Source organism: Cuculus canorus, chromosome 2 (assembly GCF_017976375.1).
Source record: "Cuculus canorus isolate bCucCan1 chromosome 2, bCucCan1.pri, whole genome shotgun sequence".
Taxonomy (NCBI): Eukaryota; Metazoa; Chordata; class Aves; order Cuculiformes; family Cuculidae; genus Cuculus; species Cuculus canorus.
Window position 1 is genome coordinate 16,390,718 of NC_071402.1, and position 11,906 is coordinate 16,402,623.

Sequence of the window (11,906 nt, forward strand, 5' to 3'; positions counted from 1 at the left end):
ATTTATGCCAGTAAAAAATTAGGTAGTACCAGGGCATGAGGGCACATGTACAGGATCTCCATAATGTCCAAATGCTAGCCCGTTCCCTGGCACAACGACAGCCCACACCATCCAGCAACTCTCCAGACAACACTTGGTTCGGAGAACAGAGCAAGTCATAGCCATTCCCAGTTGACGCTTTAAGATGAATCCTGGACTTCTCTTTTAGGTGTGGCAGTTGGGAAGGAGGAATGAAATTTAAGCTGAAGAGTTATTTATTTACTAATATAGCCACAGAATTTCAGACATTAATGAGACTTTATTTACATGCTGTCAGTACCTCCACCAGAGATACTTCTATACAGTTGATTGCATTTTCTGTTTTCATGGTCTCATTACATGGATGACATCACATTAACCAACCTTTTGCAGTTGAGGCCCTTGGAAGCTGCTGTTGTTCACACTGCCATTTAATTATAGCTGAAATAATTTCTGATAACTCACTTGAAAGTATTTTTTCAATGATCACCTTTTGAGTAACATCTCATTACATCACAAAGTAAGTCTAATACGGTACCATTTCTGACTGGTTCTGGGCCTGTTTGCTGCATGTTTTTGTCAGACACCAAGTTCAAAAATATCTAAATTTTACCATTTGTTCTCTGGTTTGTACTAGAATGACTGACAATTCACTTAAGTGAACCGCTAGAGGAGATCTCTGGCAGATTTGCTCCCTTGAGGAAATTTTTTTTCTTTTTTTTAACAATCAGTCATCAAAAGGGATAGTAAAGTTATTTTTTTTCTCTTTATATCCCCTTTTATAGGGGATACCCATTTATAGGCTCTAACATTTAGCAATCAGTTCCACTTGAAACTGCCTTTAACATTTTTTCTGAAGATGCGCTTACTTGTTTCTGAACATCTTATGTCTGACAAAGATGATCGCTATTCACTTTGTCCCTGTTGTTCCTACAACATCTAGTTTTATATTCTACATTGGTTTTTCTAATTTCTTTCTTTTGTGTAAATCCTTTATAATTACCGTATAGATACGTCAATTGCTTTTTACTGTTTACATCCAATTTCTCAAACAGATGAGACAGCCCTTTTCATACCTTTTTTCATTAATATAAATTTTTTCTAGCTAGCAATTTTTTTCTACTCTTAAACCTATTCGGTTTTTTGTTGTTGTTTGTGTACTTTCTGATCAAATTTTGGGATTTGTTTTCTTTTTAGTAAAACAAGCTGTCTCTTCCACTCCTTATCATTCCTCTCTCTTTTTCACTCGCATAACAGACTCCCAAAAGGCCAGTATCCCTGGTGCTCGGTCCTGTTATCATACACATTTTCTAAGAGATGGATATCCTAAAATCTGTTTTTTCAGAGAGAACCCGTGGCTGCATCATATTATTATGTCACAGAATCATAAGAAAGGTAAACTGCAGGAGCCACTGCAGATCATCAAGTCCAACCTTGCTGCCCAAGGCAGAGGCAGCTTCAGGGATATCAATCACAGGATGTGGAAGCAGCAACAGAGAGGATCAAAGCCAGGAGAAGTGCAATAGGAATGACCTTGTGTTTGAGGCACCTGCAGATTAGTGGTTCATCACAATCCTAGCACATAGATATCAGCTGCTCAGGACACCCAGATCAAAAAAACAGTGAGCAAATGCTGACAACACATGGAGGTGAGAGGTTGGATGGAATGGAGAAAATCATCACCCAGGTGCCCCAAAGGGTACAAAAAAGCACATGGAAAAAATCAGCACATAGGTCCCAAACAAAGAAGAGACCACGAGACAAGATGAGGTCTCAATAGCTGGTATCCCTGTCCTTCAGCAGGATTTTTGGGCAGACCTGGATTCAAGCACCCTGATGCTTGCATGCTGGATGGACTATCTAAGTACACTTGTCCTGGTGATTGTAGGACTGCGATACAGAAGTGAAATCAGTATTGTTTTGAAGTAAATCACTTCCCGGTTCCATTTTCAGGGGGCAGCAAGAGCATGGTTGTTCCATGAGGAGAGACCAGAGGCAGTGCCCTCACCGACCAGGCACCCTCCCATCACCACTGAGCAAGGTGAGCAGGGCTGGGCTGACAGGAACCGAGTCTGATGACAGCCCAGTGACCACCAAATGAATGCAAAGTGATGGGTCAGGTCTATGACCAGCCCTGGAAGTCCCATTAGCAAGTCAGTGAAGGACAGGGCTGGGCAAAGAGTACCCACAGCAAAGGTCAGGCAAGAGGGAGCAGAAATGGGATTCCAGGACCCCTGGGAAGAGCGTGGGGGTCCCAGCTGAGCCTCATCAGGGCAATTAAGGCTTATTGGCCACTCAGGGCCCTGACATACACAGGATCTTTCACATCAATTTGTTAACAATTTTGTAACATTATATCCTACATATCCAGTTGATTATTAAAAATCTCCACGGCCAAAGATTCACAGACCCTTGGGCAACCTGTTTCAGAGCTAAACCATGATCATGGTAAAGCTTTTTTCCCCCTATATTTAAATCAAAATTTCCCTTGGTGCAGCCCTTAACTGCTGCTTCTTATTCTTTCACCATGCTGGCCCTGTCTTTTCGAAAGCCACATTTACGTAGAGGAAGACTGCCCTTAGAGCACACAAGAGCCTTTTCTTCTCTAGGCTGAAGCGTTCTCTTGCTTTGCCTATCCTCATATGCTATATACTCCAGCTCCCTCACTAAGCAGGTTAGTAATCCTCTGCAGTCTGCTAAAACAACTCCACAGTGTGGGGCAGAGCCCAGCCTTTACAAAGTGAGATGTGACCTCATCAGTGTTAAGCAGAGGGAAAACAGAGAAGGGAAATGAAGGCTAAATGAGTAGAGGTCACATGGAAAGAGGCAGTCCATTTTCTGAGCATCTCTCCCTACCTTGCCATAATGATCCCTGATCTGTTCCAGGTCATGTTGTTTGTGCACAGAAGAGTGACAACCAGTGGAGACTATTCTAGTTCATCAATTTACAAATGTACATCGGACTACATCTTGGACACTCCTCAAGACCACCGTAATAGCCAATATGCCTATAACTTGCTTATGGCTTTGGTACATGAGAATCTCTAACATATTTCACTTATAAGCTTCCAGGCACCTTCAGCTTATTCTATATGTAGCTGTAACTTACTTATAACATTTATTGATCATCTATTAATTGCATATGAAGTATTTATAAATGTACCCTTCATGTAAAGTATGATTCATTCATCTACAGAAATTTATTGTTTAGGGTGCTATATTATATAAAACAGATCTTTATTATTAACAGAATGAAATTACAGTATCCTATAAAAATCATTCATGATTATAAAGACAGAGAAACTATGCTGACATATTTAATAGTACTAGAAATTAGATAGTATAGCCATTATACTGTATATCTATTACATAGAATTTTATGGCTGAACAGCATTTGGCTCCATTCTTTATTTAGTAGCTATTATGATCCACCATGCTGCTCTAACCTCTGTCATAATTCTCTACAAATCAAGTAGCCCACTTAAATGGTCCAATTAATCATTCCACTTGATAAAAAAGCAAATACAGCCATACCTATATCTATCTTATCAAATGTCCAGCAGAAATTTTCAACAGATATATTTGCATTGAAAAACATTTAAACGACCACTTTGAAGTGTAAAGCAACCACAAACAAGAATTGTGAAATGTAAGAACTCACAAAGGAAAAGTGTCCAGCTAAAGAAAAAGGTCATTCAGAGTGAGAAAACTGCCTTTTCATTCCTAAAAGTAGGAGATTTTAATACCTGGTACTTATTTGATATGAAATACTGTATTTCTATTAACTTGCAGAACTTGATTTAATGGCAGGCTGATTTATGCCACTGGGCAACCTTGCTAAACATCCATTAATGCTACACAGTGTGACTCAGAATCTCTATCCCACATCTTTCCCTAAGACTTTAGCCTTGCCTACAAGAAGGCTACCTTGCAGCAAGAATATTCATTATAGTCATGTCGCACTGATGGGGATGGTTCATCCACGTTCAATGAGCTGACACTTAACAGAAGCCCATGAGGTTGGAATCAGTGTAATTCTGAGTATGGAATCGATTTTTTGTGTCAAGATTTGTTTCCAGACATCACGTAATATAATTGCAATAAAGTATAATCCTGATACAATTTTCCATCCTCTTTCAAATTCAGAAGAGTCTTCTGGGCTGCAACAGTAGCATTTAGGAGCAAGGTACAACTTGTACCTTCTGTCTTTGAAACGTCACTACTGGAGGAGTGCACCTTTGAGGTCCAGAGACAACTGCTGACCGTGGGTTTCAAAACAGCAGCTACTTATTGCCACTGTAGTGTTAGAGACGGACAACAACAGTGGGAATGGCTGTTCGAGCAGCTTCACTCTGTGCAGAAGTATTACCAGGCTTGTGAAAAACATGGGTAGGTACATTTGGTACAGTTAGCCTGTTCACTGTATTATAACCAAAGGGAAGAAGTGTACTTTCCTGGTGATCTGTGTGAAGCCCAGTGGCGTAAGAGCTTCTTTGTCTCTGTTCCTCTGAAAGCCCAGCACTCTGCATCACTACTGGGAAGTTATGAGGCAGAGACAGAAAGAAATCTTGTAATGAAAACAGGTGCCACTAATTAATAGGTAACCACACGTTTCAGGGCTTACCAGGATACTATTAATAACATTGCCATATATTGGTGTCCATCATCAGAAAGATCCCTTTATGGTTATTTCCTGCACCATGGTTATCAGTTTGAACAAATGGTGGAATGCAGAAAAGCATAATTTGGAGCATCAAAAAGTATACACTTGCTAAAGAATCAGATTTGAGACTTATGCCTATCAACACAGCACAACTATATGCTATAAGTACTGTAGATAAGTAAAACAATAGTTTTCATGCAAATCTACCTTTTATGTTAACACATGAAAAATAGTGATGATATTAATTGACATCACAGGAGCCTGAGAAATCAGACAAAAGGGCAGGAGATAAAATCAGACTGCCTAATGACAACTGGACCAACAATACCTGCTTAACACCCTCATTATGAATTCTAAAATTTTCTAATCTATCTAATTACTACAGTGAGACAAAACCTAGTCAACTTTTATTTTATCTTCAAGAGATAGACGAGTTTCATAGCCACAGCTAAAGAAAATTTCATGATTCCTTAATGATTTTAATTATGTACTCTTAAATGCATGCAGGCTTGTAATGGGTAAGAAATGCTGAAACTCCTTGTCCACTGTGTTTTGGGAATGCTCTCAGACATTACCAATAACAGATAACTTTCACATACATCAGCATTGTACACCTTTCTGGTTCTATGAATCAGATAAAATTAGTCTAACAGCATTTTAGTACTAAACTGCTCCCAGGGCACATATTACATGGATATCACCATGCCAATGGAGATCTGATGTATAATTTCATTTCCACAAAGTTTACATTAATGTAAGACTGTTCTCAATTAAAATTCTGTAGAGCATCAGCACTCAAAGTACATATAAAGTTGGTGGATTTAACTCAAAATCCATTTAAATCAATATTTCTTTTGCATTTCTGATGCTTGCCTTCAGCCTCTCCCTTCTCCACACATCTGTCCCTGTACTCTTTTCCCTGGATTGTCTCCTAGCAGCCAGTTTCCTCATCAGTTTCACCATTCTGATCAACTTTAGAAGTTAAAAATGACCACAAATTGTGGCTAGCAGGTTGGGAGGAGAAAGGCAGAAACATGTGGGAGGACTGAAACAGAAGACAGGAGAAAACGGACTGCAATTGAGCAGCAAGTCGCAACCTTAACGACCAAGAACACATTACTGGCATTTATTGGTTAAATCTGAAACCTATTAAGCTTCAGTATGCAAAAAAGGCATCATCTGATAAGCTGCAGTTAAAAAAAAAAAATTAGGAAAACCCTGATATTGCAAATAGCTAAACAGTTATTTCAGTCTACTGGAAGGATGCTTTCAGAGTTTTCTTCCTGAAGAACAACAAACAAATCTTTTGAAAAAAGTTGGGCAGAAGTGGGTTGAGATGTAATTGACTTAAAAAGGCCAATACAAGAATGCTGAGTCTGTAGATAATTTGAAATTCCTATGCTATTTCTCCTGAGCCGGAAAAAAATCCTTTTCATGTTATGAAACAAAATTGCAGAGACCTTGAAAACCTCAATAAAACCAAGTTTATTTGTACTGATTATGTGGGGCATGATTTGCTGTGTCAGATCCTAACAACATTCCACCTATCCAGTATTAGCAAATGTCAGGAGCTGAATTTCCATCGCAATTTCAGAAATCTAAACTTTTTTTTTGCCTCAGTTATACCTCTTTGAGTTCCTCAAATGAAATAAATTGGTAGGAAACACCTTTGACTTGCCATGTAAAAATTGCCAGCAAATGTAAAACCCTCATGCCTGGACCTACGTGCAAAAGGATGTATTGTGGACAAAAAGTCAAAGTGGCAAGAATGCAATGTTTTTCAGTGATTCACATCTTTCTGATTCCATGAGATCTATGCCACGTGGCTCAGACTGAGAGTCTCTTTTCAGAGAGTCTAAAGCACCAGGTAGAGTGCAAATGTTTGCCTTCTGATGTTCAAACCAGAGTACCTTGCTTATTTCGTGGTGGCAGCTGAAAGCTAGTTTTAGAAACGATTACACCTATGGATCACCTGAAGGTAGTCATGGCTTGCAGTTGAAAACTTCTGTCCACGTGCACTTGCAGTGGGACATCTCTTTCCAGCACTTCTTGCTTCTCTGTACAGCCACAGCAGAGCTGAATTGCTGTAAAAGGAGGCTGAAATTGTTCATCAGAGAAGGTCCAACATACTGGACAAACTTTGGATTATTTGCCTTGAAATGTTAAAGTTTTTGGAGTGCACAGGTTCTATTCAAATTACAAATGATAGCATTTTTTCTTTCCCTTCACATGATAGAAACATGCGTGTGACTGTCCTAAATTTCTTCTTTGATGGCTCAAAAAAGCAATTTATCTGGCAACCATGTTGCTAGTAAAGTTGAAGTGACTGGGCAAAATATCTTTGATAGCAAGGAAGATGGGTGTGTGACTCAAGAGGGGATCCAGATCCCAAATTTCAGAGGAAAATATTAGGAAAAAAATGATTATTTCAGTTATTCAAAAGGAATTACGATATGATGTCTTTTCTCCTATGAGAAAGTTATTTACATATGAGGTCCAACACAAAAAAACCTCAAGACTAACCCTATAGCTTGGGAACCAAGAGTGGGAAGAGAGAGACATAGAGAAGGCTATAGAACAAGTTGTAACCAGTCACAGCAAGACAAGTTGATCACTTCACCCAGTACAAGTGGATGCATGTTCAAATATAGATATATTTTTACACTCAGAAAATGTATGTGCCCAAGAATGACCAGGGAGGTTACATCAAGACAACACACCAGCCCACCATGCTTTGTCTGTAAAGGAGTTTTAAGCTGGTAAGAACATCACTGTGCTTGAGCATCCACCCTCTTTGCCAGACCTGGCTCCCTTTTTCCAAAGATCAAGTCAGTGCTCAAAGAAACCTGTGTTTTGCTGGTAGAACACATGAAAGCAAAAGTAACAGAGATCCTCAATAGCCTTTCAGAAAATGTTCTGCAGAATTGCTCTGAACATTGGCAGCATCATATGCAGCTGTGTGCCAACTCAGAAGGGAACTATTTTGAAGGTGCTAGTACTTGATTTCCATCATTTGTTAAATAAAAGGAGTTTGAGGTACAGACTTGGGTTTTTTGTGTATAAATGAAATTGTTCTGCACTTGAAAATCATAGTTGTGTTGCCTGATAGATACACTTGACTGAAGCTGGAAATGAAAATAGGCTTTTTGCCTCAGTTTCTTTCCAAATGTCATTGCATAATGTGATCTGCTATATGCCAGCAAGAGTGTACATAATAGGCACAAACTTGATGTTTTAAGTACCATCTGGAATGCATGTGTCTGAACAAAGCCAGAGGAGAAATTCAGTGAATTACTGAGTGCCACAAACAAATCAGACTGTCCTTCTTTTCTTGTGGTAGTTCTTCAGAAAAAAATTGGGGCAGGAAGATGAGCTACACTGTCTGTCTCAAGTGAGAACATTCAGGGCACTTTCCAATCTAAGGGAAAAGAAAATGGTAAACAAACATTAGTAATAGAGAATATTTTTATTTAAAGAATTGATCTTCATGAGAACCAAAGTGCAGAACTTTACTGCTGAAAAACATCTGACTTAATCAGGAACATTTGAAGGAGTCATGCAATAATTTAACATATCACTAATAACAAATAGAGGTCATTTATGTTCTTTAAAATCGATAGGTCAGTGAATGGAACTCAATGGACATGAGTTCCAATACCTTGTGTTATGGTCTTCCTCATTTACTGTGCCATAATTGTTTTAATTTTTAGCAGAGCTGAAAATTATGCTGCAGTTTAAATATGAACTTGGTCATGAAGTGCATTCTTCTCCACAGAAAAATGAAACATTTTTGTATCAGGCAATTAACCGTGGGTTTGGACCATGCAAATGAACTGTCTTGATTTTAATTTTGACAGAATGGGTCATTCTTGTTAGATGAAGCAGAAAAGTATCAAACTAAAAGACCTTGAAAAAAATAAGCCATATTAAATTAGACTGCCACCACTTTAGAATACATTCAAGAATAAATTCGAGGACAAGATTACAGACTGATCTTCACAGTAGTCACATATTGCCATTAGAAACAGATGTGATAATGATTCAAATCCTTTAGATTTAAACTGAGTCAAATTTAGGCTATAAACTCTCTCTGGGATTTGCATATACTTGCTCCTTTGAAGCATGTACTCTTAAAGCCCTATAAGTAAGTATGGAAAGTCTGGAAACTAAACTTTGGAAGAACTGCAAAATCTGACTGCAGAGAGTCATCAGGAAAGAACTGGACCTATGCAGTAGCTTTATGCTTTTAATTAGATGGTATTACCAAAATCTTAACTTTAAACATCCTAGTTTGGGTTCCAAAAAGGATGTATTTTATAGAAAGAACTACTTGCTCAAATGGTAGAAAGCATGAGAAACAAAATAATATGAGACCCATTTTTTATTAATTAAAAAAACGAGCAATGATTAAGGACATTGTAGTGACAACTTAAAAAACAAAACCAAAAACACATTAATTTCTGCTTTCAGTCAAAGGCAAGCTGGTGTAGGGCTTCTAGACAGGCCACCAGCACACACTGGCCAATACTAGCTAGAAAAGCAGTTTTGGTCAAAAGCCATGAATGTTCAGTGTCTCTTGAGATAAGAGGATTTCTTCTTAAAATGCATGCAACTGCGATCAGTATCCAGCAGGGTGAGAGCCAAAGCGAGGCTGTGCTATAGACTTTTCAGTAATAATGTGGGTTGGGGTATAAAGAGCTTAGATTTCTAACTCACGCAGTTGTGCTTTTACTTTTTTTTTCCTCCCTGGTGAGTGGTTATTTTTCTATAGCCACAAACAATGCTGGTCCACACTGTTGATGGATTTGATGCAATCCTGTATTATCAGCACTGTTAATTTAAGTTTCCAAACAGTGGTCCTGTGGCCTATAGCCTAGACATTCCCAGGTTTAATGCCTGGACCACAAACTCATTTCGTAAGGGGATGGTGCAATGAATAATAGTGTTGATACAGCAGATGTTTTCTTGCAGAAAAAAAACACCTTGAAACACTACTACACCTAGCAGAACTCCATGTGGGGCATACGGAAAATCAGTGTTTGTTCTAAACAAAGGTTCAAGTGAGACACTATGAATGAAAACGAACGCTGAAATCCGCAAAATTGAATCTGAGGGAAGTGAATCAGGAGACTGAGGCTGCATGTTACAACACATTATTTGTTGATGCTATTGTCCACTGAGATATACCATCTGAGTGCCACATATAACAATAATGCTTCTTAAACCTTTAGTAGGCAGATTTTTTTGGTATTCTAACATTGTTTCTGTAAACTGATGCCCCATTACACAAAAAAAAATTATTTCAGAGAGTTTTATTAAATAAGGGGTTTTTTTCATTTGGGGTCTCTTTGTGCTAAAGACTTTGTTGTTGGTCCAGAATGTTATTTTATAGACTCATAGCTTTAGACCTCCTAGTACCTCAGAGAAAAGACCAGAAAAATCCTAGTCCCCAAAACAGCCTCCTAGTTTTCCCCTTCCATTCCTTTTACTTAGTCATTGGCTCCTGTTTAAGTCCCAAGTTGTACTCACAGTTCCCTCTCTTCTATATCACAGGTGGCTATCATAGATGAGCAAATTAGAAACAAGAAAACCTAAGTCATGCCGAAACCAAGTTACTCTAAAGAAATAAAATGCATGGTGTATGCTGTAGTCCCCAACGTAGTCAGCAAATACTCCTGCAGCAACAAAGGCACCTGCAGCATTCCAGACAGTGAGAGTAAGCCGCAGAGCTCAGAAAGGAGACCTGGTGCACTAACCTCCCTATGGAAACAGGCTGTAAGGATGTTTGTTTTAAATGAGAGCCTTTTCATAGAATCATAGAATAACTTAGTTGGAAAAGACCTTTGAGATCATAGATTCCAACCACATCTGTCCACTACTAAACCATGTCCCTAGGCACCTCATCTACCCATCTTTTGAATACTTCCAGGGTAAGTGACTCAACCACTTCCTTGGGCAGACTGTTCCAGTGCCTGATAACCCTTTCAGTGAAGAATTTTTCCTGATGTCCAATCTGAACCTCCCTTGGCACAACTTCAGGCCATGTCCTCTTGTCCTATCACCTGTCTCTTGGGAGAAAATACCAAAACCCACCTCACTACAACCTCCTTTCAGATAGTTGTAGACAGTGATAAAAGTCCCTCGCCAGCCTCCTTTTCTCCAGTTTAAACAACCCCTGCTTGTTTTCACAGAATGAATGAATCATAGAACAGTTTTGCATGGAAGGGAGCTTGAAGATCATCTAGTTCCAACTTCCCTGACATGGGCAGGGACATCCCACTCAATCAGACCGCTCAAAGCTCCATCCAACCTGGCCTTGAACACCTCCAGGGATGGGGCAGCCACAACTTCACTGGGCAACCTGTGCCAGTGCCTCACCACTCTCATGGTGAAGAAATTCTTCCTTATGTCTAGTCTAAATCTGCCCCTCTCCAGTTTATACCCATTGCCCCTGGTCCTATCCCCACAAGACTTTGTGAACAGTCCCTCTCCAGCTTTCCTGTAGGCCCCTTCAGGTACTGGAAGGTCGCTATAAGGTCTCCTCAGAGCCTTCTCTTCTCCAGGCTGAAAAAGCCCAACTCTCTCAGCCTGTCCTTGTATGGAAGGTACTCCAGCCTTCGGATCATCTTTGTAGCCCTCCTCTGGACCCGTTCCAACAGTTCCATATCCTTCTTATGTTGAGGATTTCAGAACTGGACACAATACTCCAGATGAGGTCTCACAAGAGAGGAATAGAGGGGCAGATCTCCTCCCTCGACCTGCTGGCCCCACTTCTTTTGATGTAGCCCAGGAGACGGTTGGCCTTCTGGGCTGTGAGCGCACACTGCCGGCTCACGTCGAGCTTCTCACCAAACAGCACCCCCAGTTCAACTAGATCACTCATCCCCCAGGCAGCGCTTTTTCCGCTAGGTGAGAGCTCCCCGAGGCACAGACGGACTCGAAGGTGACCCTCCACAGCCCCGCCTCGACCGAGCCGAGCACCCGGCTCAGACACGTGGCCGCGCCGCTGCCATGGCAACGGCCGCTCCCCCAGCAACCCCTCCCACCGAACGGCGCCGCAGGAGTCGCGGCTTTGCGCATGCGCAGTCCCCCGCCTCGGCTCGGCCCCGCCCCTCCCGCTCGCCGCCGCCGCCGCTCACCTCCGCGCTGCCCCGGCCCCCTCCGCCCGCTCGGCGCATGCGCAGGGGCTCGCCCCCCTGCTGGCGGCGCGCAGGCGCAGTGGGGG

General features: G+C 40.7%; 1 long non-coding RNA gene across 1 annotated transcript in view; it reads right to left on the minus strand.

Annotated features, from left to right (window-relative positions):
* The window catches only part of LOC128851187 (uncharacterized), a 36,905-nt gene extending 25,039 nt beyond the window's left edge, over positions 1–11,866 (minus strand). Inside the window, exon 1 of the long non-coding RNA XR_008448480.1 lies at positions 11,821–11,866. This is a non-coding gene — a long non-coding RNA (uncharacterized LOC128851187). The remainder of the gene's footprint in view (positions 1–11,820) is intronic.
* Positions 11,867–11,906: the final 40 nt, after the last annotated feature.